The following is a 17266-nucleotide window of genomic DNA, read 5'->3' as shown; positions in this document are numbered from 1 at the left end:
AGAGTAGGCTAAATGAATGACAAATCAGCAAAACCTGCTATGAGAACATTTTATTGTTATTTTGAAGCCAACTTTTTTCAACCCTTTTTTTTTTGTTATGCTTTCATTACAAAAAACATTTTTTATCCCTTGCTAGAATATATATATATATTTAAAATCAACTGGTTCGAGTTCCTATTTCCGGCCCTTTAAATTTAAAAAATAGCCGCGGAAAAGGCGCCCAAAAGACGGAGCTGCAGAGGAGGGTTATTGTTTGGAGATTTGACGGTGGAAAACGGCAAAGAAAGTTAAGGTAAGATTTAATAAAAAAAATATTGCTTCGTTTTGGGGATTGCTTCGTTATATTCAGTTGGAGTACTGCATGTTATGTGATATTTAAACGTTAGCTAATGAAAGCTACAATTGTTAGCTATCAAACATTAGTTATTTTGTCAATTCAAAACTTTTGCCATTGCCTGAAGGATTTTGTAAGTGACATAACGTTAGCAATTCAAGTTGATTATCGTTAGTTCACCTCTCTTTCATACATTTGTCACGTGATTTTTGATAATTACTAACTGCTAAATAAATGGTGATAAAATATTAATATCTGTCTGTTTCATTGCTGTACTAACGTTAGTCTATGCGGCTCTCACGTGACAAAAGTATGAACAAGGCCTAACGTTACCAGAATAACCTAAATGAATCATCTGTTTCTCATAATTTGTTATTTTGCCTGCAATATGTATAGTTTTTATTATCATTATTTTATTATTTATTTTAAATATGAAGTTGTTATCAAAGTTTGCGCTACTTGAGGTGATTGCTAAATGATTAAAGATCCAAGTCAGTAAAATGATCTGATCTTCCCATCACTAACGTTACAAAGAAGTCCTTCGAACTGAAAATCACATTGTCTTCTGCTGAAAAAAAAGCATAGACCAGCATGATTTCACTTTCACTCACTGTATACCAACCTGCAGTCAGTTCTGTATGGTCAACGTATTTTCCCAATTATAATGTTATAATTATAATGTATAATTTGAAATTCATCTATGTATAAATTTGACATTAAACTGCACTAACTAGTTGTATTACTTGTATTACAGAAACAACAGGATCACAGAGCAAGCGAGTAAGCTGTAGAATCCCACATCAACAGATGGCTTCAAATTGCAAGTGAGACAGAGGGAGAAGAGAAAAGGAGTAACGAAAATGGACACGCAAGTAATTTACACGGTCTATTTTACTAATTGTTTGTAATCATTTGGAGTAAATCCGGGACTACACTTCACTTCACTTGTTAGGTCTATCTCATCTATTTCATCTTTGTTAATAAAAATTAGAAGAAATATGCAATAAAAAACAGTAATAGAAACTGTATATATATATATATATATATATATATATATATATATATATTAGGGATGCAACAATACAGTTAGTCCACGGTTCAATACATAACCTTACTTTGGTTTTTAACCATGGTTTTCCGGTTCGGTTCGGGTTTTTTTTTTGCTCTTCTATTCTTAGGTGACAGGAACAGAAAAAGGTTAAGGAGAAAATTGTTTTTATTGCAATACTCTTTCTTTATTTTACTTAAAAGACTTGAAAACCCTTACTTAAACTTAAAACTTTACATAAAAAAATTTATACACATTCCCAGTGTATTGTATTAAATAAAATAAATATATATAAAGATTTACAGTGGCAGCTCAGAGATGTACAGTAGCATTTAAGTATGAAATTGAATGAATAAATGTAGAGTATAAACGTAAATGCGGGTAAACACCCTTAACTTTAGTGCATATGATTGGATATTTGCTCAAATCAGCGCATAGACTCAGGCAAACCATTAAAAAAAGAGCAGAATAAATAAAGAGGAATATTCAAGGGGGTAATCTAGCGCTCGGAAAGCGTTCCACCCATAGGGTGTTTAAATATTTTCTCCCGTTGCTTTTGGCTCACTATGGGCTTCTCCCCATTCTTCTCCCTTGACTTGATCAGACCATTGCTAACCAAGCCATCACCTGCTGTTAGCATCCCATTGACTCCCATTCATTTTTGCGTCTTTGACAGTGAATAACTTTACATCTGAGGCGTTTAAAGACTCCATTTGTCCATTGTTTATTTCTAAAGAAACTCGACAATGCATAAAAGGCTCCATTACCTTGTATCTTACACTATCGCCCCGCAGAAGCTGTTTTTGTAAAAATAGGCTAACGATTGCGTCATAACCAACGCGACTCTGTCGCACAGTTGAGAAATTACCGTATAGACCTGAGGAGACGCTCGCAGGCAATCTTTACTGTATATGAGACAGTCGGGGGGACGTGGAGACATAAAGTCTGATAAAGTCAAGGGAGAAGAATGGGGAGAAGCCGATAGTGAGCCAAAAGCATTGGGAGAAAATATTTAAACAATGTGATTCAGATTTCACTTTCCACAACTACTAGAAGACTCACAGCTGTCAGACAGGAGGCTCACGTCACATCTACGTCCTCAAGCTCAGTCTGAGCCTGCGCAGTTCGCTCAGCCATCAGGAAGTGAGAGCCTCTGATTGGCCTCATTTTCCGCCGTTGAAGTCAATGGGATCGCTCTGTCCATTTCTTTTACTGTCTATGGGAATATTTCAAACGGGGGGAAATGGAAATAAATAATTAAATGCAAAACCGAAAAAAAACACAATTCACCAGCGCATATTGAACCATAAATGCTTACCTAACGGTTCAATATTATATTGAGTATTGTGGCATCCCTAATATATATATATATATATATATATATATACAGCTCTGAAAAAAATTAAGAGACCACTGCAAAAAAACTAGTCCTCAGAGTTGGGGAACATTGTCAGAGCAGAAGGAAGCATGTTTTCTTCTACACTCTAAACACGCTGGGTTAATAACAACCCAAGTTGGGTTGAAAATGGACAAACCCAGAAATTGGGTTGTTTGAACCCAGTGAATGGACCTTTTCAAACAACTCAATCAGGGTTCCCGCGGGGTCTTAAAAAGTCTTAAATTCAGAAAGTTACATTTAAGGCCTTAAAAAGTCTTAAAAACGCCCAGATTTTCATCCTAGGTCTTAAATTTAATTTACCAAAGTCTTAAAACTTTTACTTCCGTTCAGAAACAAAACCTTTTAGTTTTCTTTACCCGACTGCTTCATGCATTTTTACTCCTTACACTTTTCCTTCAGCTTTTCAGAAAGCTGCGATTGGCAAACGGAAAGCAAGAAATTACCGTAATAAACCATATTTTGGCAAAAAGCGCTATTTGTCTTTAAGAAATTTTTTTTAAGCGCGCCAAATGTTGAGGATTTACGGTCAAATAGCGCTTTAATATGCTGGCGCCAACACTCGCATTCTAATAGGGTTAAGCGTAATGTATTCTGATGTATTTGATCTGACTGGGTGGGCAGCTGTCAATCTCAGGCCCAACCGTAGATCCGCCCCTATCATAGGTTGGTTGTTTTGTCTGGTATGTACTTGTGTCTACGTGCGTTTTCAAAGAACATGGGTCTTTGCACACTGAGTCCGATATTTTCGCATGCGTTTTTTCATATTCGTGATCCGAAAAACTCGTCACGCACAGAGACCTTGCACACTGAGTCCGATGCTTATTAATGAATGTGTTACGGAAAAAACGCAAAACAAGACAAAGTGACTTCTAGTGAGGATGATTTGTTTGTCCTGAGGAGATATTGGGTTCATCTAACATTACTCCTGTGATCGCGTAGAGAGGAGTGTTTCCCTATCAAACGGGATTATCCAGATCGACCGATTCAAAGTTGCAGTTTCAGTGGCTCAGTTTGATGCTTTGCTAGCGATACTGGAGACATGTTTAAAAGAAGACCACTAATTTCTGTGAATCAATTGATCCCGAACACCTGGCAGTATGTCTATGGATCCGATCACACACACACACAGACACACACATACACACACAGACAGACAGACGGAGCTTTACAGACCCTTACGAAACAAAAATATATTGCAATATATTTGAAAATATCATGCAATATATTCACATATAACGTTATGGGATTTAATATTTATATTTTCCAATATATTGCATGAATATATAATATATTTTATAATGCCATCAATATATTATTCCATATATTAAAATATATTTCAAGAAAATATATTGGTAAATGTATTTTCCTTTCGTAAGGGGAGACTTGATGTGCTATAATTATAGCTGTGATATAATAATATTTGTAGCATTTTTGCTAGAATAATATGTATGGTGGCTCTGAGTTGTCAAAACGTCTCAAAATGCGTTTTTACGGATGCGAAAACGCAGAAAATTGAACCTGTTCCAAAAAATTTTTTGACGGACAAAAGTTTCAGAGGCAGTGTGCAAGCGTGATTGACATAACGTGAGTTCGAATTTATTTTTGGAAGTGCGTAAATTATTCTAGCAAAAATACCACAAATAATATTATTATATCACAGCTATAATTATAGCACATCAAGTCTCTGTAAAGCTCTGTGTGTGTGTGTGTGTGTGATCGGATCCATAAACATACTGCCAGGTGTTCGGGATCAATCGATTCACGGAAATTAGTGGTCTTCTTTTTAATATGTGTCTCCAGTATCGCTAGCAAAGCATCAAACTGACACAAAATAAAACTCTTGAACTTTTAATCGGTCGGTCTTGATCCCGCTTGATAAGGAGGGGAAACTCTACGCGATCACAGGAGTCTCTCCACATCTCCTCAGGACAAACAAATTATCCTCACTAGACGTCACTTTGTCTTGTTTTGCGTTTTTATCCCCGTAACGCATTCATTAATACGCATCGGACTCAGTGTGCAAGATCTCTGTGCGTAACTAATTTTTCGGAATACGAAAAACCGCATGCGAATATATCGGACTCAGTATTTTGATATCAGTTTCTGAGTTTATTTAATGTTTCTATAACTGAATCAATAAAAATAGAATGTTTGAGAGTTTCTGAGATCATTTATAATGCTTTTAGTAATGCGTCGGGTTGGTCTTAAATTTCATTCATAATGGTCTTAAAAGGTCTTAAAAAGGTCTTAAATTTAACTTACTGAAACCTGCAAGAACCCTGTCAATGTGTGGGTTTGTCCATTTTCAACCCAACTTGGGTTGTTATTAACCCAGCATTTTTTAGACTGTAGGACAACCTTGTACGTGGTTTAATTCATGCGTCCTTCACAAAGACAAGTCTGCCCAATTCAAGCATTGCTGAAGCACTCCCAGATCATCACCGATCTTCCACCAAGTTTCACAGTGGGTGTGAGACACTGTGGCTTGTAGGCCTCTCCAGGCCTCCGTCTAACCATCAGAAGACCATGTGTTGGACAAAGCTGAAAATTGGACTCATCAGAGAAGATGACCATACTCCAGTCCTCTACAGTCCAATCCTTATGGTCTCTTGCAAACCTCAGCCTGGCTCTTCTTTGCTTCTCATTGATGAAGGGCTTTTTTCTAGCTTTCCACAACTTCAGCCCTGTCCACTGGGAGCCTGTTTCGAACTGTCCTCGCCGTGAACTTCACCCCAGCTGCCTTTTGCCATTCTTTTTGTAGGTCACCTGAGGTCATCCTATGGTTGTTGAGTGACATTCGAATGAGTTGGTGGTCATTCCAGTCAGTGTAGAGTCGTTTTCGCCCTCTGCCAGTCTGTAACTTTGTTGTCCCCAATGTCTGCTGCTTGACATTGGGGACAACAAAGTCTGCCTAAAATTTTAAGGATGGAAGCAACCCGATGCTCACTGTATCCCTATGCCAGTAAAGCCAGAATATACTTGTAGGCTTCCATACTTGTAGAGATGCTGATTCAAGAAAAAAATTGCAGTGGTCTCTTAATTTTTTTTTCTCCCAGAGCTGTATAGATATTGTAGTGTTTTACTTATCTAAACTTTTTAGGGAAGAAAAACAAATAATCAAATAAAATAAAAATCAATGTTTAGTCTTTAGTGTGTTTATTACAAATAAATTGATCATTATTAAAGCTACAAATGTAGTTCAGTTAAGAACAGTGAGTGATTACCTTTTTTCTTTTATTGTTTCATTAACATAAATATAAAGACCTAATTCACAGATCTAATATAATGTTAGACATCATTTCCCCAACTGCTCCCCAAATGTTCACTTAAAACTGCATTAAGTTAGCCTGACAAGCCAGAGCCACATCAGGAAGTTAGCTCTGGGGACTCACCATTGATAAGGCTCAATCCGAGGGGCGGGATAAACGGTTGTCTTTCAAACTACCTCTGCACGCGATAGGATTGCGCTACAACCAACCTTCTCGGAACCTTCTCTGCCGTCATTATGTTAAGCCCCGCCCACTGGCTCTACACACAATGTGTTTGGCCTGACCAGAGTTTGGTTTTTACAGCTCAGAAGTGTATTTAGAGTTGCTAGACTAAACTCATGGCAAATTAGATTTGCTGCCGCTAGGGTGCGTCTAGATTTGTAAAATAGCATTATGTAACATTTGCAGTAAGATATCCCAAAACCACTAGGCCAATACTACATATTTTGTTCAGTTGAGAACCTTCAATATCCCAAATGTTTCCAACTATTTGTAAATCGTGAGAAAATTGCTATTTTAACCAAGGAACCGGGACGTGTGAGGGCGTCGCCTAACGATGTCATCATATCTCTTAACCCTCGGTTTCTGGTTTTATTCTGCTGATGCGCTTTACTCCGACTGTAGTGTTAACAAGTGTCACAGCAGCCGCTGAGTGAACGCACAGAGTAACGTCATAACATAATTTAAAACTCACTCAAATTTGTTATATGATAAACAGAGCTGCGTTACCTCATACTCATTACCAGAAAAGCAGAAATAGTGCCGGCGACTATGGCATAATCAAAGTTTTTCGCGCTGCTCGTGAGGCTTGTGTTGTTCATCTCATTAACAATCACTCCAGCAGCCTTGCTCAGCTCCACAACACTCGCTCCTGCTCTGCTTCACACTGCAGTAACGTTAATAGGGATGTAATGATAAATTGTTATATCGCATTAATAAAATGTGACTATATGTATCGTTGATGGAAACTATATGATTTGCAATATAGTTGTTTTATCCAAGGCTCAACTTGCTGTAGTAAGCCTATTTATAAGGTACAATTTACCCAGACACAAATTTACAAATGTACCTCAAATGTAAATTCTGTCATAATTCTCACCATAATGTCGTTTTTCGTTTAACTTCCAAACACAAATGAAGATATTCTTTATGAAACCCATTTTAAAGTCCATTACTCTCAAACTTAAACGATGCAAAAAATAAAGTAATCAAGTGGTCTAATCCAAATCTTCTGAAATCTTCAAGTCTTCTGAATAGACACAATGGCTTTATGTGGTGAAAATATTTAAAGCTACACTGTGTGATAATTTCCCCCATCTAGTGGTGAAAAGGTATAAGACCAACCAGTGATTATTAGTTTCTGTTCCTCTCAATTCCGATTTTGTTTCAACTCCTACAGTGGCCAATTTAGTCCAAGATTAACATGGCATCCAGTTCAACCTCGTCCATGAGTGCCATCGGTTGTTAAAACGCGAAAGGCGAAGCTTGAATTTACGGGTATGTCCCTCTTTGGCTAATGTACTTTCAAGATGGAGGGGCAACATGGCGACCGGCATTCGAACCCCTCACCCGTATGTATTTTCAATGGCATATTATAAAGTTACGAGAATACTTTATTACTTGAAAGAAGTGCATTACATCACATTACATACATTAATTAGCACATATTTTTGAAAGAGCTAAGTGTTTTTAGCTAAGAATAAACTAAAAAAGTTACACAGTGTAGCTTTACCACAGTGAACATTCTGTAGTAAACACAGACGTTCAAATGATTGCGTGACGTGCGAAAACAACATGAAAGTGAGGTAAAATTCTTGGATGAGCTAAACATTTACAGTTTGAGAGCGGCCATTTTGACACACTTTCTTGCGATTAGAATTGTGATTGATTGCATTGATCATCTGAAATGCATGCACTGCTGGAATGACCCTCTTCAAAGTGAGAGCGCAAACATTATTTAAAGTGGCACTCTCCAAAGTCAAAGTGCAAACACCATTTAAAGCGGCAATCCTTAGTGAAAGCGCAAACATAATTTAAATCACCAGATCACATTTAGTTTTAGTAGTATGATTATTCAAAGCAGTTTAGATGGTTCATTCTTATACTGCATTAATAGCAGGAACAGCAGGACATAGCGAGCATGAGCAATGCTGCCTGCATTGAAAGTGCGAGTAATTCGTGAGGGATTTTTGTTTTTTAATTTACTTTGAGTTTCAGTGACACTATTACATTAATAATCTCATTACATAGAATCATACAATGACAAAACATAATGTTAAATATAATTAATAATAATGCAATGGGGGAATATTTGTGGGTCCTGATAATAATACACAAATAATAATATAATAACAATAAAAAAGTACAAAATAAAAATAAAAACTTTATTTCGGCTTATCGGGATACATATCGTGTCGGGAGTTCAGTATCGAGATACATATTTAATCGTGACACGAGTGTATCGTTACACCCCTAAACGTTAATAATCACTTCCATGAACATGATTTCTGAGTCCTATCCCGATTTTTTTCCTACCGGCTGTGAGGTGAAGACCACATGTCCCAAAATCTTTCCCAAAACTGACCTGATTGTCGCTTGTGCAGATTAATATTAAGATCTGTTTGATCTTTCTGAATTGTAGAAATTAACCAAATGATACAAGGATCAGCAGTTGTTTCTGCACTGAAAGTAAATCCAGACACGATTAAAATCAATGTTTGGGAAGCCAAATTTTCAGTATTGCACAAAATAATAAATCATGTCAATAAAACCCTAATTTTAGTGTTTAGGATGTTATAATCTATATACATAAAAGTGACATACACATTTTTATATAAATATGGCAGCGATAAGGTACAGTAATGGTTTTATTTGGTGTATTCTTTGCTAACAATCTTTCATTCTTATCCCGAGGTTACCATTGTCAGCTGGATCTGCTCCAAATCCAGATCAGATGGTGGACCTGCACCTAGACATCAACGCAGCCCTAAATGTCAACAGATAACATGTCAACTAGACAACTCCTAGAGACGGATCCCCTGTGAGGAACTTGCTAACAGCCATCAACACAGATCCTCTGTCCTCTGCACAGACCCCTAAAGCCAGCTTCAACTCCATGTCGGCATGTTGTATCCTGATCTTCAAGCTGGTGGATCTAGATGAAATATTCTGAATTATTGGAATCCATAGTCTGACTTGTAATGCAGCCTGAATCATATTCACACCATGTTCGTTGGCCAGAGACAACTGGTCCCCCAACTCAGCCTGGTTTCTACCAAGGGTTTTTTCTTCTCCATTTCTGTCACCTGATGGATTTTGGGTTCCTTGCCACTGTCGCCTTAGGCTTGCTTAGTTTGGGACGCTTAATATTCTACAATAGGGGTGGGCTATATACTGGTAGATATGATTAACTGGTAGAAATGTATCAACTGCTACTGATTTTGGACCATCATCTCTATCGTAGTTACGTTGCTGTTCTGCTTGTGTGGTAATGAAATCTTATCATCTGCCTGCATTTTTAAGCATTATGGTTAAAAAACAAGGGATTTTAAACTGCTAAAGTGCAGTAAGCAGTGAAAGACACCTCGTTTGACGACATGTGCACGCTGTCAGAGAGACTGTTTCTAAGCAAAAAAATTTTGTATCATTGGCAGCAAGAATTACAAAATGTCTATGGTATTTCTAATGTCTATATAATATTGATTTAATTGCACTGATGCTATTGGAGGAGAACTGAACTGCGCTGGATCATGTTTTCTGCAAAGCTGCTTTATAGCAAATTGAACTGATTTCATAATTGATGAACCTTACACAGTTATTGAACAGAACTGAATCAACACTGACCTGACTTCAGCTGTGACATTATTTTCTTTTTAGGGCTGCTTTACTGCAGAATTTAACTCTGTTTGAATAATTAAATAATTATTTTCATGTTTATTCCTGTAAATCTGCTTTGAAACTTTATAAAGCATTAACAAAGAAAGGTAACTTGAATTGTGCAATGGCCTGATTGTGGACCAGATTTGGCAAACAGCATGTGGGCCACATGAGGATTGTGTAAAAGACCAACTGTGGCCCATATTAGGGTCAGTTCTGGTTTATATCGGCCAAAGCAAGGTATTAGATATGGGCCTGACCTGGGCCAGAATTAAATTTAACTGTGAGCCATATGTGGGCCATTTCTGCTTCATGTGTTTTGTTCATGGCTGACATGTGGCATTGCTATTGCTTGATTGTGGCCCAAATCTGGGAAACAAAAGTGGACCACTCAAGTGCCATCATTTCACACGGTATGTGGGCCAGAGCAAGGTATTAGATATGGGCCAGACCTGGGCCAGAATTAAATTTAACTGTTAGCCAGATGTGGGCCATTTTTGCTTCATGTGTTTTGTTCATGGTTGACATGTGGCATTGCTATGGCTTGATTGTGGCCCAAATCTGGCAAACAAGAGCGGACCGCCCAAGTGCTATTATTCCATGTGGTATGTGGGCCAGAGCAAGGTATTAGATCTGGGCCGGATCTGGGCCGGATCTAATACCTACACATGAAGCAGAACTGGCCCACATCTGGGCAACTGTTGTGGGCCATTTCTGCTTCATGCGTTTAGTTTATAGCTGACATGTGGCATTGCTATGGCTTGATTGTGGCCTAGATCTGGCAAACAGGAGCGGACCACCCAAGTGCCATCATTCCACGTGGTATGTGGGCCAAAGCAAGGTATTAAATCTGGGCCGGATCTGGGCCAGAATTCAAATGAACTGTTGCCCAGATGTGGGCCAGTTCTGCTTCATGCGTTTTGTTCATGGTTGACATGCGGCGTTGCTATGGCTTGATTGTGGCCTAAATCTGACAAACGGGAGTGGACCGCCCAAGTGCCATCATTCCACGCGGGTAGTGGGCCAGATGAAAGTGTAAAGTGTGGGCCGGATCTGGGCCAGAGCAATTTTGCTATCTGGGCCAGATGTGGGCCAGTTCTGCTTCATGCGTTTTGTTCATGGCTGACATGCGGCGTTGCTATGGCTTGATTGCGGCCTAAATCTGGCAAACGGGAGCGGACCGCTCAAGTGCCATCATTCCACGCGGGTAGTGGGCCAGATGAAAGTGTAAAGTGTGGGCCGGATCTGGGCCAGAGCAATTTTGCTATCTGGGCCAGATGTGGGCCAGTTCTGCTTCATGCGTTTTGTTCATGGCTGACATGCGGCGTTGCTATGGCTTGATTGTGGCCTAAATCTGACAAACGGGAGCGGACCGCCCAAGTGCCATCATTCCACGCGGGTAGTGGGCCAGATGAAAGTGTCAAGTGTGGGCCGGATCTGGGCCAGAGCAATTTTGCTATCTGGGCCAGATGTGGGCCATTTCTGCTTCATGCGTTTTGTTCATGGCTGACATGCGGCGTTGCTATGGCTTGATTGCGGCCTAAATCTGGCAAACGGGAGCGGACCGCCCAAGTGCCATCATTCCACGCGGGTAGTGGGCCAGATGAAAGTGTAAAGTGTGGGCCGGATCTGGGCCAGAGCAATTTTGCTATCTGGGCCAGATGTGGGCCAGTTCTGCTTCATGCGTTTTGTTCATGGCTGACATGCGGCGTTGCTATGGCTTGATTGTGGCCTAAATCTGACAAACGGGAGCGGACCGCCCAAGTGCCATCATTCCACGCGGGTAGTGGGCCAGATGAAAGTGTCAAGTGTGGGCCGGATCTGGGCCAGAGCAATTTTGCTATCTGGGCCAGATGTGGGCCAGTTCTGCTTCATGCGTTTTGTTCATGGCTGACATGCGGCGTTGCTATGGCTTTATTGCGGCCTAAATCTGGCAAACGGGAGCGGACCGCCCAAGTGCCATCATTCCACGCGGGTAGTGGGCCAGATGAAAGTGTCAAGTGTGGGCCGGATCTGGGCCAGAGCAATTTTGCTATCTGGGCCAGATGTGGGCCAGTTCTGCTTCATGCGTTTTGTTCATGGCTGACATGCGGCGTTGCTATGGCTTGATTGTGGCCTAAATCTGGCAAACGGGAGCGGACCGCCCAAGTGCCATCATTCCACGCGGGTAGTGGGCCAGATGAAAGTGTCAAGTGTGGGCCGGATCTGGGCCAGAGCAATTTTGCTATCTGGGTTGGCATGCCATTGAGCCAGAAGGGCCTGTTGAGTGATTTTATGTCTCTGTAAGCTACTTAAACAATCTCCCTTTCCAACAGAGATTCTCAAAATGATTAGCTGCAGATAATCACATTCTTTGACTTAACTGTCATTTGAAAGTTCAACCAATGGGAACTGGATCTGGGGGTATGGTGTGTAGGAACTAGAATTGCAAAGGGGTGGACATTTTCCATAGGAAACATTAAAACGTTCCTTGGAAAGTTAAAGTCAGTATTTTTGGTAATATTACAAGTTGGAAACTTAACAGGAATGCTCAAGGTTGATGTCATTTCAGTGTTGATCTGGCCTTCTATCAGGAAATACACACTGGATAGGAAGTGAATCCAGACAACAACTTAATTGTGGACACGCAGTGAGCAAAGAGTGAATAGGTAAGTAACTCAAGGTGGATAATAATTGGAGGATCAATGGTAACAGAAACAGTCCTTTTATCTTGTAGGTGATCCAGGAGATGGCAGAGCTGGCTGACAGAGCACACACCTCAGTAGATGGCCACAGGTAAGTATTGCAGGTGGATATTAACAAGGGAAGACTCATACACAGAAGGAGAAATAACAATAATATACTAAACTTCTTGGAATTGAAATTGGAGAGCAGGAATCGCTAGGAGATCGCTAGAGTTTCCTATTTTAAGGCCATACACAGGCTGTTTCTCAACTCCAAGAATGCAAAGAATGGACATGTGCTCTCGTGGTCTTGCCAAACGACATTGAAAGAATGAACTCGGGAGGATGAGAAGACACAGAACAGATTATTTGATTGATTATACACACAACAGATTGAGATGTGCTGTGATCTTGTTGCTCAACTGACTGACCCATCCCATTATAAGTAGCAGCTAATGCTCAGTACACGCAGAGGTACTCAACAAGTGGCCCGCGGGCCCGTCTGTATTAATTTTGTGGTCCGCATCATGCTATTGAATACAGAATACAATGACATCAAAAACATATCAATATCACAACCTAATAAGAAATTTCTTAAGACATTTCTTTCACATTATTATAGACATTTGTTTTCCATTACATAAATTATTTTGTATAATTGTATTTTTATCATGTATATTTGTGAAAATTAAAATTCATGTTAATGTTGATTTGTCAATGTTAAGATTTTTTTAATATGCCAGTAAAAATACTGCAGGCTTTAAGTTCTTCACTTTATAAAAATTAAGCAAAACACATGGAACAAAAGTTTACTTTCAAGTACCATACGATTTTATGGTGAGTAACACAAATTGCTTTCACTTATTGATGATACCCTCGGCCAGCTATGTCAAGGCTTTGACACAATATGGCACATTTGCTTTAACTGTTTCAGCGTTTCACGAAGCCTCTGTCTGCCCATCACTAGTACAAGGACGCAAGTTCGCTGAAGAATGCATATTGAGAAATAGACACTGACTGACCTGAGGTGAAGGCTTATATGTGGTGGTGGTGATGGCAGTGAAGATGGAAATCGGTTGTAGGTATAGATAAGGTAGAGATAATCAGGAGTTAATGTATGATTCATGAATTACTAACCCATTCATTAATGATTACCGCATCAGTAACTAATAAAGTGTATTATTAACAGATTAAGTAATATATGAATTGATATTAATTAAATGTCTTAATATAGTAGTTCTTTGAAAAAAATACATATAGTTAGCATCCCTATATCTCCCATGCATGTCCCATTCCTAGAGGCAAGAAACCTCTCATCAAACACAGCACGTAGCCTGACTAACACCACGTATCTTGGGAGTTGAGGAACATGCTGAAAATTCATCTTTCCAATGAATGTGTAAGTTATGTTTTTTTTTTAAGTTTTAAAATGCACGTCTGACAACGCAACTACTTTGACAGGAGGCTTTTTTTTAGTATTACTATGCAATCAGTCCGACCATATTGTGCTGTTATAAAATTCAGACCACTAGAGTATGTGCTGGTCAGGACATGCACTAAAAAAAAGAAACATTTCCTGATGGGGGAATCTGTCACATATCGAGAGAGGCCTAAATCTATCCGCTGAATGACAGCTTTAATCTTCAAGAACATTATTTCACATAAAGGTATTCTTGCTGTTATGTTTGGTGTCTGCCTGTTTGTTGTTCATACCAAAACAGAGGAAGCTTTTATGGTATGGTCATACTGCTAACCACAACATCTGTGTTGTCTCTTTGCTGCTGTTGAGATTTAAACAAGACAAGCGTTTTGCAGCAAAAGCCCTCTCTGTTGCATCACTAATTTGACAGTCAGGGAACGACGCATTTTAACATTAGCTGCAGTCTTGTACATCCACTTCCACTGATGAATAAAACAATATGCAGCTCTTCAGCAAGAGACAGTAAATAATTTCTCATTATGCAATACCAGAGAGAGATGGATATGGGAACAGAGAGAGAGACACGCATGGGTCAAAAAGTGAATTTGTCTAAGGAAAAAAGGCCTAGCAGTAACGCCCCAGCAAAAACTGGCTGCATTCTGAATCTGTTTGTTCATGCTTGACAGCCAGTGATTAATTATGGTACTGAAATCTCCATGGCTAACCTGGTTTTGGCTTCTTTGGAAGGAGATACAGATGCAAAGGGGCAGAAACAGACATATTTTTTCTGCCATTGGATGTTCATAAACAAGCAACAGATGTCTTGCAGAAAAGTGACTCACAAAAAAAAGAAAAAAAATACATTTATATATTTTTTAAAACCTCACCGCCGCTATGCTAGGATGTTGTGGGTGGTTGTTAGCGTGTTGCTATGTGGTTGGCTGTGGTAAAAAGAGCCCCAGTATTTATATAAGTTACCACAAACTTTAAACCTTTGAATCAGGGGTTGTTTAAACTACTAGCATGAATAGTACAAACAATAGGGATGCTTGATAATTAAGTGAAGGCAAAGCAGAAAAATATGTTGTTATTTTTGTTTTATTGACAAGATATCTTATACTGTCAGTGTCAAGGGTAATCCATAAAAAGTAATGTGAGTAATCTGATTTTTTTTATATATATATATATATATATATATATATATATATATATATATATATATATATATATATATATATATATATATATATATATATAACTAATAAAGTAACATTTTAACCCTTAACTGCATACCTCGGGGTGACCCAGCATGTTATTCACTAGCCTAGCGTCCTCATACTCAATTCTAGTCAGATTATGAGTCTGAAACTGCTATATTGGGCTGTGATTATGGGGCGTGTTTCAACTGAACCAGGAAAGACATCAATTGGATAGACCTACAACCAATCAGAGCATTGTCAAATGTCAACATAGTTCAACCGCACTGTGTTGCCAAGTCCGCGTTTTTTTCCCCGAGGGTTGTTTTCTATGTCCTCGGGTTGAAGCGACTTATGTGATATATAGATCCATGAGTGCAAGTTTTAGCAGGCAACCTTGCCAAAATAACACATTTGACCCCCCAAACACCATTTTTTCCCCCGGAGAACCCCCCAAGAAGCTATGGTTTAGGGCTAGTAGTTGGCGGGTTTTGTTGTAAAAACTTAGCAGCCCTGTCTGCACTTGCGCTGGTATCAGGCTGGAATACACGATCTTTGCCGGTGTTGTAAAAATGATACACAGAGTACTTACCCAACATGATCATCATTTCTGAGAGAAATTGTGAAGGTGAATGCATATACAAACAAGCTGTAACAAACTGCTCTGAGACAAAAGGTTGGATTGAAGATCCAAATGTAGTTTTTATTGAAGGGTAATCCAAAGTCGTAGTCCATAAAACACACAAAAGGTCATACACAGGCAAGCAGTCTGAAAAGGCAAACAAAACAGAAGGAACAGGCAAAAGGGGAATCCATGGAGAAGGCAAGAAATCAAAGACCAAAACACATGAAACCAGGGAAACGCTCAGAAATGCAGTTGTGACACTAAACAAGACTTTGCCATGAATGACAGAGATGACCAGGCTTATATAGGCAGAAGTAATGAGGTGATGAGACACAGGTGTAAACAAAAAGTGCTAATGAGTCCGGGGAAAGGATCAGGGACGTGCACAGGGGGGTTGCTGGGGTTTCCCGGGCAACTGCCCATATGCCCTTCTCGACTCACGTTGCCCTTCCGAGGTGGAAAAAAATAAATAAAAAAATCGTACAATGGATGCAGAATTTCACGTAGGCCTAGATACAAAAAAAAAAAAAAAAAATGTGCAAAGCCTCATTCACTTACATATTCGGGTACCCGTCCGAAAGTGAAAGTCAAGCAATTGCTTGGGGCACCGAGCTGGCCTGGGGCCCCAAGACAACGACAGGTTAAGAATAAAATGCAACGACAAACTGCTTGAGCGCCCCTTTGATAGTCAATGCAGTAAAGTGCAATGACACTGTTATCGGAATCCCCCTCAAGGGGGCCCTCTCAGTCGTCGCTGACAGCAGCCACCCAACCACGCAATCTCTGCTGCCGGCAAAATACAAAATCTCCTCGCCGACCATGAAGCGGAATTATGCTTTAGGAAGCCAGAAAAGAAAAAAGAGAAAAAACAAGATAGTGGTAAGTGATAAATTACACTATATAAAATAAAATAGCTCTATTTGTACAAATATGGTGTAATTTTGCAGCAGGTAGGCTAGCAAAAATATGTTTATGTTAGCTAACGCTACCTGCCTGACGGCAAATGCTGCTTGTAATGAACAGTTAGTGCAACTTTTTTTTCGAACGGACGGAATATGGTTACATGCTGTAATATGTTTTTTAACGGAATAAGGAAGACGCAGATCTGTTCCAGAATAACTGTTTATCATATTTTAATTACATAAAATTGCTATAGCTTTGTAATAGGTTTTGATGAAAGTGGTATAGCATGCTATACTAACTATTGTTATGCTATGTATAAATAACCTGGAAAAGTTAATATAGCATGCTTTTTTTAGGTCAGAGCAACTGCCCCTCAAAAATCCTGTGCACGTCCCTCGAAAGGATTATGGGTAATGTAGTTTGTGATGGAGTGACAGTCCGGGGTGGAGTGCTCTCTGGTGGTGATCACGGGCACTCACACTGGTGAATTGTGACACAAGCTCTCCGTTTAGGATTCGAAACAAATATAATCC

The 17266-nt window shown here is 39.4% G+C and overlaps 1 long non-coding RNA gene across 2 annotated transcripts; it reads left to right on the top strand.

Moving 5' to 3' along the window:
* The first annotated feature begins 255 nt into the window (after positions 1-255).
* On the top strand, positions 256-9984 carry LOC137092393 (uncharacterized). 2 transcript variants are annotated; one of them, XR_010908268.1, is made up of 3 exons: positions 256-292; positions 1089-1206; positions 8964-9984. It is a non-coding gene; the product is annotated as an uncharacterized lncRNA (long non-coding RNA). The 2 variants fall into 2 exon arrangements; XR_010908267.1 differs by lacking the exon at positions 256-292 and having other exon boundaries at positions 883-1206.
* Positions 9985-17266: the final 7282 nt, after the last annotated feature.

The sequence above is a fragment of the Pseudorasbora parva genome, chromosome 11 (assembly GCF_024679245.1).
Source record: "Pseudorasbora parva isolate DD20220531a chromosome 11, ASM2467924v1, whole genome shotgun sequence".
In the NCBI taxonomy this organism is placed as follows: Eukaryota; Metazoa; Chordata; class Actinopteri; order Cypriniformes; family Gobionidae; genus Pseudorasbora; species Pseudorasbora parva.
The sequence above is the reverse complement of the archived record's forward strand: the minus strand, read 5'-3'. Positions and strand labels throughout refer to the sequence as shown.